The following is a 21,037-nucleotide window of genomic DNA, read 5'->3' on the forward strand; positions in this document are numbered from 1 at the left end:
AATCACAGCCAAGGCTGAGGGTCAAAGCTCCAAGGGTTCAAGGGAGGACTTAGCTCTGGGTTTTCTCCCAAACGACATAATTTTTCAGCCATATTTCTGGCTTTACAGGAGGAGAAGAGATGTTTTTTAAGTTTGCGAGCACAGGTTAAAAAAGTAATTGAAACTAAGTAAGTAAAAAAAAAATCATCTTCGATCAAAGAAGTATTCTGTAAGCTGAAATACCGTGTGTTTTTGTGATGGCGCGTGTATATCTTCATATAGGGAACATCACTATCGTTAGAAAATGTCACACAAAATAACAAACACACCTTTTTCAATCTGGTTATAAATATGCAGAATGGAGTTTATTTTACGAAAGCGTCTCGGGCTTCCAACTGATGATATATCAATAAAGCTCTCACTCCAAGATGTCATTAAAGCAGCATTTGTTCATTTCTATTTATTAGGGGGGGGGGGAACAAAATGAAAAAAGTGGGTTTGAGTCATATTTCCTGTGAGTTCATCATCTGCTGGCATATAACACTTGTGAATTTCATTCAATTCATTTAAAATGATTTCTAACATGCAGCCAGAAAGTTAAGGGCGTCAAGGAATGCAAAACGATCCGCAGCCATCCAAGATTTCTCAGGAGACAGATTCAGAATCACAACGAAGGGAGGTTTTCCTTAAGGAGCGGTGTCTTAGAAAAATTACCTCTGATGAACCAGGACGTGTCCTAAGACGCTCGGATCCTCTGCGTTCTGATATCAGTAGACTCCGATGACCTTCTGAAGGTTGTTTTTGGTTTTTTTTTTCTTCTCCCTTCTATTTTTCTTATGAATAGGTCAGACACAGGCCAGGATCTATGGCTCCCCTTCAGAACACACGTTTTCTTCCTGTTTATTCCATCGCTGTGTGATTACAAAGAAGTCAGCTAGGGGAAAGTGTTGGGGGCAGATGGTGACTCTTCACCCAGAATTTGAACAAAGCCTGTCAGGGGCCGATCACACCCAGGTAGTGAATTTTAAAAGAGGAAAAAGCCAACAGCTAGCAAATCGAAACAAGGTGAGAAGGGGCCTCATCTCCTTTTCAATAATCCTTCAATTGTCCCAGAGAATTGAAGTTCTACAAAAAAATATTTTCTTTATGCTGTCTCTGTCTATTTGAGGGGACTCTTTTTTTTTTTTGGGTTCTTTTTTTCGGAGCTGGGGACCGAACCCAGGGCCTTGCGCTTCCTAGGTAAGCGCTCTACCACTGAGCTAAATCCCCAGCCCCTCGAGGGGACTCTTATAGAAGGCAGGTAGCCTTAAAATCTTTCCTTTTGGAGCTATTTTATGGGTGTGGGTGTCTTCACCTTCATGTATGTCTGCGGCCTTTGTGCATGCCCGGTGCTTACAATAGGCAGAAGAGCGTGTTGGGTGTCCTGGAACTGGAGTCGTCAATGGTTGTGAGTCAGACGCAAGGTGGGTGCTGGGGACACAACTCCAGCTACTGGAAGAATGGCAAGTTCTCAGTGAGAAGCATTGAGCCATTTCTCTAGCTTCTGGAAATCAGGGACCATAAGGGGTGCTATGGTTTGAATGTGACAAGTCCCCCACTGGCTTATGGCTTGATAGCTGTGTCTCCAGATAAAGGTGTTGCTCTGGAAGGGCATGGAACCTTTACGTGCCAGACCCAGCTGGGGAAAATGGGTCACTTGGGGCATTACTTTGTTACAGCTGCTCCCACCTGCATGTGGTCTGGTGAGGGTGGATGGCACTTTCAAACCATTCCACCCTAAGCTGTTTCTTGCTGAGCTCTTGTTCACAGAGAGGAGGAAGGAGAAAAAAAAAAACAACCAAAAACAAACCAAAATTCCAAAAGACCAAAAGCAAAAACAAAAAAACCCCCAAACCAACCAACCAACCAACCAATCAACAAACAAAAAGCATAACAAAAGCCAACAGCACCAACAAAGAAACCAACCAACACCCAAGGTGATAGGTAGACTTGATTCACATTTCCCGTGAGTCCATCATTTGGTGGCTTAAAGCCCGTGTCCATTGTGCGCAAACCCTTTAGATTAGTTACTGGACTTTAGGTAAACCAGAAGACAGAGTTAAAGACCTACAGCTCCAGAAGCAGCACACCGTAGTGAAGACACACTCCCCCATCAAGACCATGAACATTCTCCAAGCGATGGGCGCGCAGACGCTTTGACGTTAGGCACGCAAATCCCCATTTCCCACATGCTGCTTTCTGCTGCTTCTTTGGAGAGATGAGAAAGCTCGAAGCCCGTGTTCCCTTGATTCCCTTGCAGCCTGAGTTCAGGGTTGGAATCAAGTCCTCTTTATCGTCCACTCTTAGGGGACATTTAGATGCGTGTGTGTGTGTGTGTGTGTGTGTGTGTGTGTGTGTGTGCGCGCGCGCGTGCCAGAGATGCTTCTTTGTGACTGATGGATGGTGACCTGGTGCTTGTGAGGTGACACTGTGTTCCAGAGTCTTGTCGAATCTCATGGCAAGGAGCAGTGTTGGCAGCAGCAGAAGCTGTCGATGAAATGGCAGAGGTACGGTTGTCAAACTCACAGTCCCTCTTTATCTTCCCAACATCGTGATAGGCAGATCCTCAGCCCTTTGGATGAGGCTTCTGATTCCCGACCGTTCTTTCATTCATACCCTATCACCTACGTTTCTGGGGTCAGCAGAATGGCCAACTTTCAACTCTTCTCAGTATTTCTCCATTAGTTGGGAACGTCTTGTTTCCAGGGAAACACTTGAGGACTTAAAAGTCAAGGACGATGGCTCTCCGGAAGAGCCAGCCATCGGAGATGAGGAATTCTACCTATTCCAAATCTTGCCTGTGGATCCAGCATGCGCCCTTCCTCCCCCAGCAGGAAAACACACGTTACTGAAGGGAAGAAAATCACTGCTCTAGAGCCACAAGGCAAAGCCATGTGCTAACTGGCTGGAGAGATCCACCGGCAGCTCCCAGAATGCTTGGATTCTCCCCAGCTGGATCCCTTGAGGAGTTTGCTACCTTTTAACCCAACGCCACTGGATCTGGCCCTGTCTTTCGATTTACTCGTTTCTCCTATGGCAAGATATTAAGCAACAATCTCAGATAAAGACCCACTCGTTTGAACAAAGGGAAAGTGCCTCACTTAGACCCATTGTAACCAATTCCCATTATAACCAATTCTCTCTGAACATGTGGACCCAACAAACGGGAGATCGCTGCATAGCTCGAACAATGAAGTTGTTAGTTAACGGAATTAACAGTGTGTTGTCTCACTGCGATGACAGCGGTAAAACAGGAGACGTGCAGCCGATACAGTCACAACTGAATCGTAATGGATGAGATATTTACAGCAAAGCTGTTCAAACATTGAATAAAATATGGGAAGTGCTAAAGCAGATGTGTTTTTATTCTTCTGAGCTGAAGCTTGTAAGGTAGAAAAGAGAGTTTGAGTAATAATCGCAGGTTCTGATTCACACGCATTAATAAATATTCATACGGCAGCAGTCGCTGAAACTTTCCAAACGCAGAAATAAAGTGAGAAAGCCTGTGTTTGCCTCACACGGGGCTAAGTTTAGCTTCCCAGGCAGACGTGTCAATATCTCCATTAGGGCCTCACGAAAGCTGCATTTGACTTCCTACCGCCTTCTGGGTCTTGCTGGTGGATCTGTCCTGTTTCCTTTTCCTTTCTCTCCTTTCCCATCTTCCTTTTGTTCCTCTAGAGTCTCAGTACTTTTCCCGATTCCAGTCACCAGGAAGTAGAAAGAGATGATGACCTGGTCTTACAGAGGGGAGCTGTAACTTGGGGGGGGGGGGGTAGAGATGGGAGGGAATGTGTGTTCTCTTGAGTTAGGTAAAGGAGCTCGACCTCTCAGTAGGAAGCACAATCTCTGTGCACCTGAGCAGTGGGATGCCTGATTTCTGCAGAGGCACGCAAAAAATTCATGTGCTCTGGGCTCTTTGTTTTTTTAATGAGCAGGGTATCTCTCTCTCTCTCTCTCTCTCTCTCTCTCTCTCTCTCTCTCTCTCTCTCTCTCTCTCTCTCACTGCATAAGGGAAGGCTTTCCTTTGCCCTGATCTGGAATAATTTGGAGAAGTTTAATCTGGGATATGTGACTCTGCGTCCAGCTTGTATTTCTCTGCCTTTCGGGAAACAGGGGAAGCTTTGTGTAAAACTGGCTTGAATCTGAAGAGAGGGAGGGAGGAATAAAGGAAGGGAGATAAGTGCGTGTTGCAGGGGCTTGAATTCCTCTGGCGAGGGGGGCACAGCCATCCCGGCATGGACTCGTGTTTGGGTGTGGAGAGCCTTTGATGGATGACCATGCTTGCTGCATCCTGTAGCATAACAGAGCGCTGTGGGGTTGCTATGACGCCCTTTGTTCCTTTCTCTGCTTTTATTGGCGTGTGTATGTACCTTGGCTTGTATGTGGAACCACGGGGCTTTGTGTCGTGTTTTCATTTTCTCTTCTGCTTTATTAATGCCCGCATCCTTTTGTCTCCTCCACAACCCCGCACCTCGTCCCCGCGCTCGCGTCAGGCCTTTCATTTGGATCCTATTCTTTGCGTTCCCTCCGTTGGTTCCAAATGAAGCCTCACTGCTTCCTCCCGTCCCCACCTCTGGCTTTGACCTCATTATCTTTTCCTTTCAGTGAATTCCATCCCCCACAGACTTAACAGTAAGTGTTTCCTTTCCTTGTGCTGCTGTGTCTTCTCTGAAAATATGAATATGATGTTTTGGCACTTATCTGGGACTTAAGAGTTTTAGCATTCGGGATATCAAGCACAGTAGCTTCTGATGGGCAGGCCTGGGGACCAATCAGAGAGGGGCAGCCCAAAACCAGGGGCTCCATGGGAGCGTCTAATGACCTGAGGCCTCTTGGCCAAATGGCAGCAAATCCTAGGAGATCTTGTCCTGGGGTAAGCAGGGTTCCCTGCGGGGGGCAAATGCCCAAACAACCTGTACTGGGATTGGGCGCCCAGACACAGTAGCGGCAGATCAAAAAGAGTTATAACGAAGGTGTATTTAAAGTGTTTAAATGTATGCTGTTCATGACTGTAATAAACCCAGTACTCTTGAGGCTGAGGCAGGAGGGTAGCCTGGGCTACATAGTGAATCCCAGAGTGAGAGCATGACTCAAAAAAATCCCAAATCAAACCAACCAAAGGGAGGAAAAACCTGTTCACACTGAAACGAACGCTTCTTGCACAAATCCAAAGGAAACACACACATTTATCAACCGTATTTTATTTATATTCACAACTGATAGTTAATCTTGGGAAACAGGATGTGGAGAAAACTCAGATCCCAGAGAGCACACGGCGTGTGGAAGCTGGCTGCGCTGGCTTTGCTGGCAAGAGCCCAAGGAGTTGTTTGGTTGGTTCACAGACTGGATGAAGCTTTCATTGCTCTTTGAACAACTAACAAGATTTTGTTTTTCTTAAAGGAAGGTGAGGGTAATACTATGAGTTTTAGAAGGCACACCACACACATACACACACACACACACGTGTACACACACACATACATGTACATACCTGCGTGTGCATACACATACACATGCACGCACACACACATACACACACATACACATATACATACACATACATAAATACACACATATATATACACACATACATACATATACACACATGTACACAGAAACGCATACACATACATACCTGCGTGTGCATACACATACACATGCACGCACACACACATACACATATACATACACATACATACATATATACACACATATATACACACACATACATACATATACACACATGTGCACACAAACGGATACACATACATACCTGCGTGTGCATACACATACACATGCACACACACATATACATATATACATACACATACATACATACACACAGACATACATACACACATACACACATACACACACATACATATATACATGCACACATATGTACATACACATATACATACACACATACATACACATACATACACACATACATACATACACACATACATACATACACACATACATACATACACACATACATACATACACATACATACATACACACATACATACACATACATACACACATACATACATACACACATACATACACACATACATACACACATACATACACACATACATATATACATACACACATACATACATACATACGTACATACACACACACAAATGGGAACACATACACACTCACAAACTCTGCAGAGGAGTTATTACTATGAAATCAGTCTATTGGACAGAATATCTGGAGAATCTGTCTCTCCTCTCCCCCTCTGATTTCTCCCCCGTTCTTTGGACGGCCAAAATGCTAGCTTGACAGCGCCGAGCAACACAGCTCAGGTGAGAACGAGTACTTGCCAACGGCTGTGTTTCTGCCTCTGTGAAGACTAGGCTGGCTCCAGACATGCTCTAGTGCGGGATGAAGCAGCCCCACGTGCCAGCGACAAACTTCCTCCGAAAATACAAGATCTGCAAAACTCGAGCCAGGTAGGGCGACTTGCAGATGAGTGAAAATAAAAAAAAAAAAAAATTACAGCATGGCTTTCCTAGCGCTCGCACTTAACTGCTTGTTGACTTTTTCTTTCTTTTTATTCATGGGACAACAGAGATTTGTGCAGAGGGGTGACCGGTACCCAAGGCAATTAGCACTTAAATAGAGGCCATTCATATAATTAAAGCATTTGTGAGAAACGTTGAATACATAAATGACTCTCCCTTTAGGGCAGACTGGGTTGTAGTTTTATTCCAGCTTAAGTCTTCCTTGTGTCGTACTCCGGCGACCCCGGCGACCCCAGCGACCCCATGCGAGGAGGACCTTTCCTTGTGAAGGAGAATTAGTTTGGGAATATGAAGCATCTGTCCGAGTGGATGACTTAGGATGGCATAGGAGGTCCAAATTCCGTCTGTGTAGCAGCTTCTAATCCTCCGTCCCGAAACTGGTCCATTTCCCCTCAACTACTTTGAAAACTAATCTCTCTAATCTCTCTCTCTCTCTCTCTCTCTCTCTCTCTCCCTCTCTCTCTCTTCTCTCTCTCTCTCTCTCTCTCTCTCTCTCTCTCTCTCTCTCTCACACACACACACACACACACACACATGGGCATAGGCCACAGGACAGCTTCAGGAATGTCTGCTTTGGAGACAAGGCCTCTTGCTGGCCTGGAGCTCAGTGGGTAGGCTGGGCCAGTGACCTCCAGGGATCTGTCTGTCTCTGCCTCCCCAGTGCTGGGATCGAAAGCACGCAGCACCGCACTCAGCATCTCTTTTTAATCGAGAACGTTGGGGGTTTTATTCAGGTTATTATGCTTGTGAGTCAAACATTTTTTTTCCCCTCTGAGATATCTCCCTGACCCCGAGAATTCATTTCTTATCACCGATGAACAGATTCTGAGCTCTGGGACAAACCCATCACTAAACACATTTCCTAACAGCTAGATCAAAGACTAAACCGAGCCCCTGAGTCATCTCCAAAGCAACATGGGGACATTTTCAGGGCAGGTGCGGCAGGGGGTGTGTGGGGTGTGTGCTCCCGGGCAGGCCGAGGTCGTGCAGATGTTCTCACTCAATTGGATTTTCCTCACCACGCTTGCCTGTGCAGCTTTGGTATGCGAATGTTCACCACTGAAAACTGGGCCCGTGGCTCTCACAACGAACCCAGCAACCTGACCAATCAGCTCCGAGTCTGCATGTTGCCAGGGAAACCAAACCATAGTCACAAAAGCAGAATGATCACAGTGGGGAAAATATAAAATGTGGCCTTTTCATAGTCAGAGGGAGAAAGGGATAGCACAGGCTGACCGGACGTAGCAGAGAATGACACTGGATTCAGGGCAGCATGTGACATGGGTACACATCTGTGGTGATGGACGAGAAAACGAATGGGCATGTGTGTGTGTGTGTGAGAAAAGAACTAACATTCATTATGTAACCATAAAATGGTCAAACAATAAGAGAAAGATAATTAAAAAAATGTGTACCTCAGCCGGGAGTGAACTCAGGATTGCAGGGAGATGGCAGATGATTGTGGTAGAAAGATGGGCATCCTCAGGAATATGTTTTTCCAGAAGCCCTGGCTCTGTAGAATGCCACCGTGCCCTCTTAGCCGGTCAATGTCCCCACCTTTCCAAGCATGTTGATGCAACTGCTCCCAGATATCAAACCATCCCTTGCTCTTGGACAGTACTCACCATCTGTGGGCTCGCAGGCCCTCCCACTTCGTTCTGGGCCTCATATCAGAAGCGGGAGCCACAACAGACTGCTCCCCTGCTGAGAGTTCCCATCCGGACTTCCCATTGCAGGGTGAGTCATGACCTTTGTCGTCCTTGGCTGAGCAGGCGCTGTTCCCATTGAACCCTTCCCCCCACAACTCCTTATCCTGTCGTCCACTGTCATGGATTCTCTAGTCTGCTCTTTGAGTGTGCCAAACTCACACACACTTGTATTTGTTCACTATTGCTGGGCTGCAAAACTCCTTGCTGGTCCGGTTGAAGTGACAGAACTGTGTTCCCTCCCTCACCTGAAAGCCAGATCCAGAATCGAGGTATCTCGGTGTGGTCTTTCCTGCAAGGGTCTCTGGGTGTCTGATCCAGGTCCCTTCTGTAAGCCCCTGGTACTTGAGGGTGTCCCCGGTGTTCCTTGGCTTGAGGGCTTGCCACTCTGCTCTGTGATCTGGTTGTCACCCGTGGGCCTCTTGGTGTCTCTCAGAGTTCTTTTCTCCTATTCTCAGGGCCTTTGGATTAGGGAGCACCGCAAAGGAGTGGAACTTCTCCTTAGAGCGAGGGACAGAGCTCCGTTTCCAAATACCGCACTTGTGTTCACAGTCGAGTTCGCCGACCCTCGTAGGCAGGACCCCCACTGACCTTTGTGGGAGTCGAAATTCAACCATCCTTTCCCACAAGAGCTGCTGTAGATGTGGTTCCTGGGTCTTGATCTCTGGGCATGGGTAAACTGAGGAAAACTGGGCGGAGTTGTGGGGCCAGAGGAGCACAGCTGTGGCTGTGTTGGGCCACACTCTGTCCCGTTCAGTCGCAGAGCTCAGAGTTCCATTTTTCCCAGCAGCACACGTTGGGAGCGGGAGATGGCTCCGTAGGTAAAGTGCCGGGTGCTCAATGGTAAGGACCGAAGTTTGATTCCTCGAACCAACATAAAAATCCAGACTCGGTTACGTAAGCGGTTCCTGTGGAGAGATAGAAGGTGGGGAGAATACTTGGACGCTCGTGTCCCACAGCCTCCCTACCTCGTGCAAACAAGATACAAAGGTGAAGACTGCCGTCGACTCCTGATCTTCCCTGAGCACTGCACACACACCAGGGCACAGAGACGGCTGCATTCACACGTGTGTCTACACACACAAGCAAATGATGGAAATTTAACACGGTTGAATTTCTGATATTTAGTATAGGAGTCACTTTAGGGTTTGCTGGTTAACAGTGCTGGCTTCCCTTGCGGGGGATCCAGGTTTCGTTTTTGGCACCCACATAGCTGCTCATAACCCCCTGGAACTCCCATTCCAGGGTACCACGTGCCCTCTTCTGGCCTCCACCGGCACCTGGACACTTGCTACATAGACAGACAAGCAACCATACACACACCGACACATAAATAAAAACAAAAGTCAAAGAAACAAAGAATTTGTTTAAATAGATTTCATTTCTTTTTCTGCTCATTTTCCACTTTGGGAGGCACGGCTGTAGAAAAAGACCAGAGAACATGCCCTTGTCCCCGACCAGGTAAGGATGACAGTGCTTCTGGATAGAATGGTTCCCCCCACAACCCTGCCCCCAGGTCTGCAGCTCAGCTGTGTTCTTCGGGAAGGAGCCCAGCACACAAGGCTGACTAGAAGAGAACATCAGTGCTCACAGATCTGAGAGGACGGGCGCTGCTCTTTCCAACCATTTGTGTGCTTGGCGTGGAGCCTCCGTTCTTCAGACAACCTTACCCATCTCCCCCTCTCTGCTAGAATGGCTTTGGTCTCTTCTCTCACAGCCTCTGGGCTCTGAGGAATCTATAACACGTGACAAGCCATCTTGTCAATGCAGCTGGCTCTGGAGATGATCTTGTTGCCTGAAGCCACTGGCATTTGTTCTTGAGCAGATGCACCGGGCCCTGGTGTCATTGCTCCCCGAATCCATGGTAAACTGTGCAAGCCACAGGGAGTCTCTCAACTGTGCTGTGAGCCCATCCTAGACTTACCGCAATGCTGGATAAATAAGACACAGATGGACAGCCGTCGGATATGTGTGGTAAGGCTGATGGTCATTCTAAGAGCACCAAGTGCTTAGGAACTCGGGGCTTGTTCCTTCCCAGGTACTGTACTTGGTAGTCATGTGAATTTCATGGTCACTCGTTCTCACAACCTGTGATCAGCACTGTGTGTCTGAGGTTAGAGCACGAAAGAGCTCCTCGGTGCAGAGAAATCAAACAAATTGAATAACAGGTGTCACTGTCAGGGAAAATGCCCCCCTCCCCCCAGACTAACTCTGGTTAATCAGTGATGTCTATGGATTTTGTGATCTATCGGATGGTCACGTGGGCCAGTTTTATTGGCTTGTGACCATCCTACCCCAGTGCTTCATATGAAGCAGGATTTTATAAAGTGACCTTGGTGACCCTCGACATCATTTAATCCCTCCCACTTGGTTGTGGTAGGAACATCCTACCATCATGAGTTACGAGTGAAGGGCCTTGCCATTGTGAATATGACAATTTATTAGTTGACCAATAGCTGGAAGGACTACTAGAAGTGGTTGAGCCACACCTGATCAGGTGGCCTCTTAAGAGAAACAGGGCCATTACTGAAGAAAGTCCCAAAGAATGCAAGGGACAATCTCCTGTGGCTCTAGAGCTGACAGGGCCACATGGCAAGGGATGTGGGCAGTGACATGAGCTGTGAGAGGCTACAGACAGACAGAGACCAGAAAGAAAAAGGGGCCTCAGTCCTTCAACCCCAGGGGGTAACTTCCTTCAACAGTCTGAAGGAGCTTGGGGACATATCTATCCTTGGATGTAAACCCTGTCCATGTAAACCTTGTTTTCATCTCCATAAGATCCCAAGGAAAGGACCTCCGGGAAAGAGGTCCTGCCTGGACCCATGACCTGTGAGCTCACAGTCAGTGAATGGGCACTGTACCAGGAAGCTGAACCATGGCCATGTGAAAAGCAAAAGCTAGAAAACTGACATATTCTCAGATGTGCCCACACAATCCTATCGACTCACGATGAAAAGGCTTCTATATTTTAAAAACATTATCTCCTGGGTCTGGAAGATGGATCAGTCAGTAAACTCTGCCTTATAAACATGGGGAACCGAGTTCAAGTCCCTGAACCAAACCACGTAAAAAGGCAAAAGATAGTGGCGTGTGTTTATCATCCCCGCGAGGGGGGAGGAGGCAGGAGGATCTCTGGGATCTAACAGTCACCTGGTCTAGCTGTTTGGTGAGTATAGCGCCAGCGAGTCGGTCTGAAGAAGAATGCGGTGGGAACCTGAAAAATAACAGCAACCCCTGTCGTCTCGGAGGAAGTTCTCCACTGGGTGAGTCCTTGACGCTGGGCCTCCTCCCCACCACTCTGGCTTTACCACGTTCCCAGACTTATGCGATTCTTTTTTCCCTCACAAGGTCGCCGTAGGCAATGGAGCCAAGTGACCGTAGATGGAGCTCTCTGAAACCGTAAGCCAAAATAAGTCTTCCCTCCTTGAAGTACAGTTTGTCTCAGACTGAAAATTCTAATCAGCACAGTGGCCTTTTGCACACAGCTCTTCTCACTTCTGATGCTCATTACCGCTCCCTACCCGCTCCGCTCCCTTCTGGCCAGAGGATGTTAACAGCCCCTTTGAATAATATAGTGCTTTTGTCAAACCTCCCCAGGGTGATGCTGGCTATACTGTGCTTCTCTGTGGTCTTTTGTGGGATCCCCTGAGAATTATGAACGGGGGGGTGGGGGGAGCTAGCTTCTGGCTGCAGCGGGCTCTTCTTCGGCAAAGCGCTCGCATTTGGTCCTCTCTCTAAGCTTCCCAGAGTCGCTTTTGTTTGGTTACTGGGTCTAGTGAAACAGTTCTCAACTTGATTGGTCGCGACCCCTTTGGGATTGAAAGACCTCATCCCAGGGGTGGTCCAACACCATTGAAAACACAGATGTTTACATTGTACTTCATAACAGCGGCAAAATTGCAGTTATGAAGAGCCAACGGAAATAATAGTTGAGGGATAAATGTATTGAAGGGTCGCAACGTTAGGAAGGCTGAGAACCACTGGTCTAGCAGACGGAAGTGATGGGGAAGGGGCTCTTTATCAGGAGAGGCGTGCTAGCAGGGTTTTCCATCAGGGTATCCCGCTCAGAAGCGTTTTCTTTTGAAGCAAGCGCAGGTCCAAATTCCTGAAACAGGCTCAGACGTGACGACAGAGCATATTTTAAAGATTTGTTCATGTTTCTTGTGCAACTAAATTTCCCCCTGAATTCCATTTTCCTGTAGATTATTCTTTTTTTGAGACCTTCTGGAAAGGGAAGGCACGCTCTGTTCTGATAGGGAGTGATTCTATTTTGCATACTGACATGCATTTTAACAAGGAAAAGGTCATGGACTGGGATGGTTCGGCTTGTTGGCGTGACAGCCGACATTTACCTGAGCCTTCTCAATACACTGCGGTTTAAAATAATTTAGTGAAATAATTGTCATGATTGATTTTATATTTCCTTTTTGGACCCAGAGTTCACCTTTGTTCCTCTCGGGGTGGGTAACTTCCCGGAGCAGAAATTTTCCTTTGATGGGAATCCACTTCTGAAGTTCTGGATGGATGGCAAACTTTGATTAAAATCACGAACTCTTTTATGATCTCTTAGCAAAAGCTGGTGAACTCAATTGCTGCTGACATATTCCTTGACCAACATCTGTTCTTCGGGTGACACTAGTACGGGAGAAAATAAGCAGCTGAGATGGTTTCAGCATAATATTCTTCCTTGTAAATTCCACATCTTGGGGCTTTCGGAAGGACCCAGAGACGATGGCAGACATGTAAACACATTGCCATCACAATAGTGCCCGTGTGGTTTGGCTGGCCAGACTTTTGACAAAGGAGAGGAAAAAAACAAAACAAAACAGTGGTTAGTTTTAATCATTGACTTGACACAACCTAGAATCATCTGGGAAGAGAGTGTCAATGAGGGATTGTCTGCCCTAGATTGGCCTGTGGGCTTGTCTGTAGGACATTGTCTTCATTAAGTGATGTAGGAAGACCCAGCCCACTGTGGGCAGCACCATTCCCTAGGCAAAGCATCCTGAACTGTGTAAGTGTAGAGACATTGAGCACAAACATCAGCATCCATGTTAATTTCTCTCAGCTCTTGACTGTGGATGTGATGAACTGTTTGAAGCTCCTTCCTTCATTCCCTGAAATGATATAAGACTATAACTTGGAGTTGTAAGCCTTAATAAAACCCTCCCTTCCCTAAAGTTGTTTCTGTGGTGGTGGTGGTGGTGGTGGTGGTAGTTTGTTTGTTTTCTGTTTTTGTCAGTGAATTTTTATCATAGAAACATAAATGAAACTAGAATAACCCAGGTGTGTTTCGAAGAGTTGGTATAATGAAAGAAAGGAATGGATTTGATGACACCTTGAGTTCCTGATTCCACCTGAGAGAACACATTACAATGAATACAGCAATGGTCACTTAAGGATAGACCTGGCCAAATTCTAACTCTGGTATGCTCCTTAACATGCAAAGCAATACTGTAAGTACGAAGAACTTGAGGGGAAGAGATTATCTGGGTGGGCCAATGCAATCAGAAGGAGGGGGGAGGGGGAGAGGTGGGTCAAGGACACAAGGAAGCATGGAATGAAAGGAGAGGCGATGTGGCTTGAGAGTTGGGTGACAGGCTAGGAGTCCAGGAATACATTCACCTCTGCAGAAACTAATGAACAAATGAATGAATGAATGAATGAATGATGAATGGATGAATAGAAAAGACACTAATATTTTCTAGAGCTTCCAAGAGAAACACAATCTTTACAGATTTATTAACTTTTTTTTTTTTTTTTGGTTCTTTTTTTCAGAGCTGGGGACCGAACCCAGGGCCTTGCGCTTCCTAGGCAAGCGCTCTACCACTGAGCTAAATCCCCAACCCCGATTTATTCACTTTTATTTGTATGTGTATGTTTATGTGCACGTGGGTGGGGTGCCTACAGAAGCCAGAAAGGGTCATCAGTTTCCCTGGAGCTAGAATCCCAGGAGGTTACAACCCTTGCTACCTGGGTGCTGGGAACTGAATTCAGGTCCTCTGAAAAGAGAGGTAAATGCTCTGAGCAACTGAGCTGTGGCTCCAGCCCCGAGAAAGGTGTTATTGACAGCTTTGTGTGTGCTTGAGGTCTGTCAGTGTGCATGTGAGTGCACATTTGCCTGGGAGCAGGTGAGCATGCAGGTGTATGGAGAATCCAAAGCACAAACACAGGTGTCTTCACTCTCTCTCTCCATCTTGTTTTCCGAGATGGGGGTCTCTTGTTGACCAGGAGCTTGCCCAGTAGGCTAGGCTGACTGGTAAGATGGCTCCAGGGGCCCTCCTGTCTCTGCGTTTGCAGGCATAGGCCACCGTGTGTGGCTTTCTTCGTGTAGCGTCTGGGGCTCGAACTCTGGTCCTTACTCTTGCATGACAACCTCTACAGATGAACTGCTTATCCACCACTGGCTAACAACTTTCCCTGGGCACTGTAAGACTTAATCTGGATCATGACCTCTGGGACAGTGGAGTGACTGAGCTGTGTTGCTTTAAATCACCAAGAACGTGGTCATCGCTTACAGCAGTGAGAAGCAGCTAATGACAAACTGATCCAAAGGAGGTGGTACCAAGCTGGATAGTGGAGCAGAAAGACGGCAGCATGCCTCCCCGCTCCTAGTCTGGCCTCTGTCATCTTGTCATCGAGTTTGTCACTTCTTAGCTTAGCCCGCACTGGAGAGAAATAAATTTAATTTTTATATAAACACTCCCTCTTTTGGGGTTCGGTGCCGCTACGTGTGGTGGTTCTGTCTTGAAGTTTGTTATTGGGTGATCTGGCCTCCATTAATTTCAGGGCTAGACTGAGGGGAGACGTCTCTGCTGTGAACGACACCTCACAACCCTCTCCTTCTTCTAACACTCACACACCAAGTCAGTGTTTTCCCTCTGTTGAGTCAGCCCAAGGCTAAGACCAGGCAGCTAGCAACAGTTTCTACAACCCAGAGCCCACTAGAATCACTGAAACCCATCATTCCTCTGGTGGTCCTCTGTCTTTCTTTGCCTTCCCTTGTGGAATCCAAGAGGCTGAGGTCCATGTGTCATCTTCCTCACTTCAGCATCCCAGAGAGCCTGGTGCTGCTCCTTCTGGCCCCGCAGGGCACACCTATTGTTTCCTGCAGTGGAGAGTCAGTGAGTGAGTGACCTTATAAATAAAGGCTTGACGCAAATCACCCACTGGCCCATCCTCTAAGTTATGGAGGATTGTTAACCACAGCAGCAACAACAACAATAATAGCGACAATGATAGCCATCTAGTAAGTCAGAGCCTAACTTCAGAACTTGAGAATCATTTGAAGAAAACAGGATGTGGGAGAGTGGCCCCCAGCATAGAAGTGGGGTAGGGATGTTGCTTTTTTGTGGTTGGTGATGGTTAGTTCCAACCTGAATGTTGAAGGGTAACGAGTGGGGGCTGTCCACGTATTTAGGGCACGAGGCATGGGTGTGTGCGCAGAGGTTGGGGAGCTAGGAGGAATTAGGAGGCCAGGTGGTTGGATCATGAGGGGGCCGTGAGAGAGTCAGAGAAGGTCAAGTGCAGCCAGACGAAGGTAAGGATTCCAGCTTTGTATCTAGGTACCGTGGGAAGCCACCGGAGACTTGTGAGTGGACGCCCTTGGCTCTAACGAGGAAGCTAAAGCGATCGCTTTGCACAGTGCTATCTTAAGCACAGGGAAAGTGGGCCTGCCATATGGCATGGTCCAATTCTGTCATGCCAACTTTCAAGGGGTCCCTCCTGGGGTCTTAAAAATTATATTATAGCTGACTACTAATGGGCACAAGAGTTATGATCTGGGACACCAGAGCCATGCGGCCTGCCTGTGTCTGTGTCTGCAGTCTGTGCGTCAGATAGGCTCTTTCTGTGAAGTTGATGAATATGAGTGCTTGGAAGTATTTTATGGATCAATGAAATAGCAATGAAGTTGGAGGCGTTTTAAGTTTATTTATAAAGCCGGGTCATCTAGAGGTCAGACACCATTACAGCAAATGCAACTGTAATGACGGTCTTTGATAAATTTGGTTTTTAAGCCCTAACCCATGTCCTACTGATTCCACATATCATGATCTATAGACCCACAATTTCTCAAATGCAACCTGGGGGGGTAAAGGGGGGCAGGCAACAGAACTGAAGCACCCTGCACCCCAATGGTATATTTTCAGATTCGTGCCATTCCTGTGATAACCAAAAATTAAACCAAACTGATAAACACACACACAGAGAAGTATGAATCAAGACACAAATATTTATATTTATCCATCTCTTGCTGTAGACGTGGTCACATGTCACTGCATAAATATCGGGTTTGATGACACAACTCTGTAGCAGCCTCTTTGGGACAGTTATTGAATGTATGTGAACCGAGTTACCCTAAGATCTGAGGAAGACCTGAATTCAGTGACACATTTGAGTAGCAGGATTCTAGATGGGAGACCAGACATTGCTGTACCATGAGAACAAACGACCTTGGTGTGGCTAGAACCAACCGATGCATCTGTGTACAACCTCCAAATCATAAGACTCGGGGAACATGATGGAAGGGTGGGTAGGAAGGTTGTAAGGACCAGAGATGGAGGATGCCTGCAGGAAGAGGATGCCATCTAATTGTGTCAGGAGAGTTGCATCCAGGACATCTCAACAATATGGTCGCCTAAACAAGACTTGCACAGTGGCACCAGCAGCTGATGTGCCATGCCAACATAGATGGGGGCGGGAGGGAGGAGATCTGGAAAGGCCGTGTCCCTAGATGAAGATCTGCAGGTCATTACTGGCTGGTCAGTGTTCTCTAAGAATGAGTCCGCTGATAAGTTATTTAATGCCAAGTGGCCAGCCTTACACACACACACACACACACACACACACACATTCACAAACACACCACACCACATACACACAAACATACACATACACATATACATGCACACAGACAATATACTCACAGACATACACCACAAACACACATGTACACACACAGATATACATTCACAAACAACATACACACAAACACACACATATATACACACATACATGTACACACACAAACAAACACATACACACATATACACACACATACACACGCACACACATACATACAACACACATACATACACATACACACATACATACATACATCCCACATACACACATACACATACATACGTACACACATGCACACACACATACATACAACACACATACACATTCACAAACACCACATACACACAAACACACATACACACATATACATACACATATACACATGCACACACACATACATACAACACACATACATACATATACACACATACATACATACAACCCACATACACACATGCACATGTACATACACATACATACATACACACATGCACACACACATACATACAACACATACACATTCACACACACCACATACACACAAACACACATACACACATATACATACACACACATACACATGCACACACAAATACATACAACACACATACACATACACACATACATTCAACACACATACATACAACACACATATACACACATTCACAAACACATACCACATACACACAAACACACATACACATATACATGCATATGTACACAGACACATGTACTCACAGACACACACACACTCAGCAGGTTATATTTTCACACACGCATGTACATATATCTGACAATAGTAGTTTAAGGTGAGGTCATGAATTTGTGAGGGAGCTGGGAGAACACGGGGGAGTGGGAGGATGAGGAAGAGGGGACGAAAATGAAGTAAGGAGTGCTTGGGCATGAAATTCTCAAAACACGTTTGAAAACTTAAACAGAATGAGTTGCTGTAATCATATATAATTATTTCTGGAGAATATATAAAACATGCGCTTGCGTTGTTAATATATAAAACGTTAGAAAGAAGGCAGACATTTACAGGATACAGAGAGATTGAAAAAAAGACCCACTAGTGTCACACACCTCTGCTTTGCCCCACCCATTTTATGGGTGTAAGGAACTGGACTTTTATAATCTATTCTGTTGGAGACTGGGGTCTCTAGCCTCACTCCTATGACAGAGCCTGGGCCGGCAGTGGGTCCGGGTATGGGTATGGATCTGTAAGTACTGAACCACTCCAGGAGCTTAGGAACCGGATGCTGGGACCCACCCAAGCGCTGGGTGGGCGGAGCGGATCTATCTCAGCTCTCTTAGCTCCTCCCCGGTGAGAGGAGAGGCCCTCTCTTGTTTCTCCTCCTATCCTGATGCCTTGCTGAAACAGACAGACAGCGGAGTCCTCTCTAGATAGTCAAAGGCTCTGGGAGAGGCAGGATGGAGAGAGCGTAGGGTTTTTGTTTCAGTTGGATAAAGCTTTAGTAGCCTGTGTAAACAGCCAAGAGCCTTGTTTCTCGATAAAAGACTCTCTAATCAGTTCTAATCCAAGAGCATCGTTGGCACTGAGAGATTGTAAAGGCAAAATATTCACTTTGAAAAATGAAACCCATTCAATTCAGGGCATTGTAATTTCCCATTGTGAGGCTGTGGTACCGGCGATTAAATTCTATTGTGTGTCTGCAGCCCTCGTTAGCGGCGATGTTTGCTATTATTAACTGATATTCTAAGAACATCCACTCTCCATAGTGAAGTGCTGCTTGGCTCCTGAGAGATAATTTGCATATGTCTTGAGTTTGCCCTTCATGGTCTTTTCTTTCTCATTCTCTGTTCGATACGTATCTGGGATCCCATCTCATAAGGTCCGCCTCGTGGCATACTCCCTGAGCATGCTCAGTTGTTTGGCCGTGTCGTTCACATCTGGATAACCCTGGAAACTTACTCCTGGATCTATCAGCTACTGTTTCCCCTGTGGCAGGAAAAATAATTTCTGAAAAAAAAAAAAGTGTCTTGGGTTGTGTTCCCAGCAGCAGAACCCAAGAGGAGGTTTTGTGTCAAAACACAGGTCCACAGGTCCGATGGGGCCTGCATGTGAAACCTGTGGGTCTGAAAGTGTCCACAGGTCTGGAGGTTTCCATTTTTACTTCCAGATTTTGGGATGTTTATAGAGGTTTTATCAGTTGAGCGTCTCTAACACAAAAATCCAGCACCCGCTGAATTCTGAAATGTTTGTCTTCTATTGACATCTCTGAAATTTAATTTGATCATGTTCTGTGACTTGTCCTGAGAGGGAGGGTGTGAAAAAAATCTCTGTTCAACTCTGATAGGGCACCGGCGGTCCACCGAAGCAAGCTATTAAAGTGCAGCTCAGTGAGCCAATGGGGTTGAAACGGAGTCACCCAGAGGAGCAGGGGGGAGGGTCACCCAGAGGAGCAGGGGGGAGGGTCACCCAGAGGAGCAGGGGGGAGGGTCACCCAGAGGAGCAGGGGGGAGGGTCACCCAGAGGAGCAGGGGGGAGGGTCACCCAGAGGAGCAGGGGGGAGGGTCACCCACAGGAGTAAATTACAGGAAATGCCAACATCGAGGAAGACTCCCCTTCCACCCCAGTGGCTCCCCAACATCTACGTGAGATTAGTGTGCCCGGTTCTGTGGTTCTTCGGGGGTCTCACGGAGGCCATCACAGCTGCTTGGGTCTATTGACATCAGGGGCTGGGCTACCACATGCCTGGATGTCACCGCCCTATCATAGGGGTGTGTCTGATTTAATATATTTAGAACAGAGATGCTCAGTGTGTGACTGACAAGTGCTCCCAGGAAATACCAAGATAGAAAGGAAGTGGGATCAGGAAGGAAAAGCCAAGCACACAGTGAGTGTCATTATATCAGGGAAGGGTAACCTGGGCTCAGCAACACAGGGGAGTGAGACTCCGGGCCAATGTGGAGCAAGGTCATTGTCAGTCATTCGTAAGGCTGCAGCCAGGATTATTAATTCCCTGAGGATTTGGGTTCAAAAGACACAGACAGAAGAGGAGCCATATATTTGTATAATTTAATATGTATGATATTATACATATGAATACATATTAATACAAAGAACTAATGTTATTTATAACATATAAACTAGATTTATAGAGTGTATATAAAATATATGCATATGTAATGGTATATAATATATAAAATATATAACATATAAAATATATAATTATATGTAACAATTTACATTTCAACCATAGTTTCCCTCGCCCTTCTCCTGCCTGGCACTCCCCCAGCTCCCCTCTGTACTCTTATCCCATAATCAGAAAATGGCAGGTCCCCCATGGATGTCGACCAAATATGGCACATTTGATTGAAATCCAGAAGAGGAGTCTCAAGGGAGCCCTGGAAGTGGTAACTTCAGCTTCATGCCTATGGCCCCATCATCAGGAGCAGTGAATAGTGAATGTGATTGGTGTGTGTGTGTGTGTGTGTATGTGTGTGTTTGCGTGTACATGTACATATGTGTGTATATGTGTGAATGCATGTGTATGTCTGTAATATGCATGTGTGTATGTGTGTATAGTGTATATATATGTATGTCTGTATATATGTATATGTGTATGTGTGTCTGTGTATGTGTGTCTGTGTGTATGTGTCTGTGTGCATGTACATGTGTATGTATGTGTGTGAATGCATGTGTATGTCTGTAATATGTATGTGTACATGCATGTGTATATGTGTGTATGAATATGTATATATGTATGTATATGTATATATGCATGTGTGTATGTATCTGTATGTATGTGTGTGTGTCTGTGTGTGTGTGTATACTGTACAGTCTGTCCACAGCTTCAGGGATGCTCATGCGTGTCACAAATACTAACATAATAATGTGGCCAATGAAGTCATATACAAAAACTACAGACTTGAGACCTTCCAGT

General features: G+C 46.2%; 1 long non-coding RNA gene across 2 annotated transcripts; it reads left to right on the forward strand.

The window, feature by feature from the left end:
• Positions 1-481: 481 nt before the first annotated feature.
• On the forward strand, positions 482-14,964 carry LOC120101797 (uncharacterized). 2 transcript variants are annotated; one of them, XR_010065477.1, is made up of 3 exons: positions 482-8,295; positions 8,723-8,938; positions 9,055-14,964. It is a non-coding gene; the product is annotated as an uncharacterized LOC120101797 (long non-coding RNA). The 2 variants fall into 2 exon arrangements; XR_005502744.2 differs by having other exon boundaries at positions 8,817-8,938.
• The last annotated feature ends 6,073 nt before the right edge of the window (positions 14,965-21,037 follow it).

This window comes from Rattus norvegicus, chromosome 3, assembly GCF_036323735.1.
Source record: "Rattus norvegicus strain BN/NHsdMcwi chromosome 3, GRCr8, whole genome shotgun sequence".
NCBI lineage: Eukaryota > Metazoa > Chordata > Mammalia > Rodentia > Muridae > Rattus > Rattus norvegicus.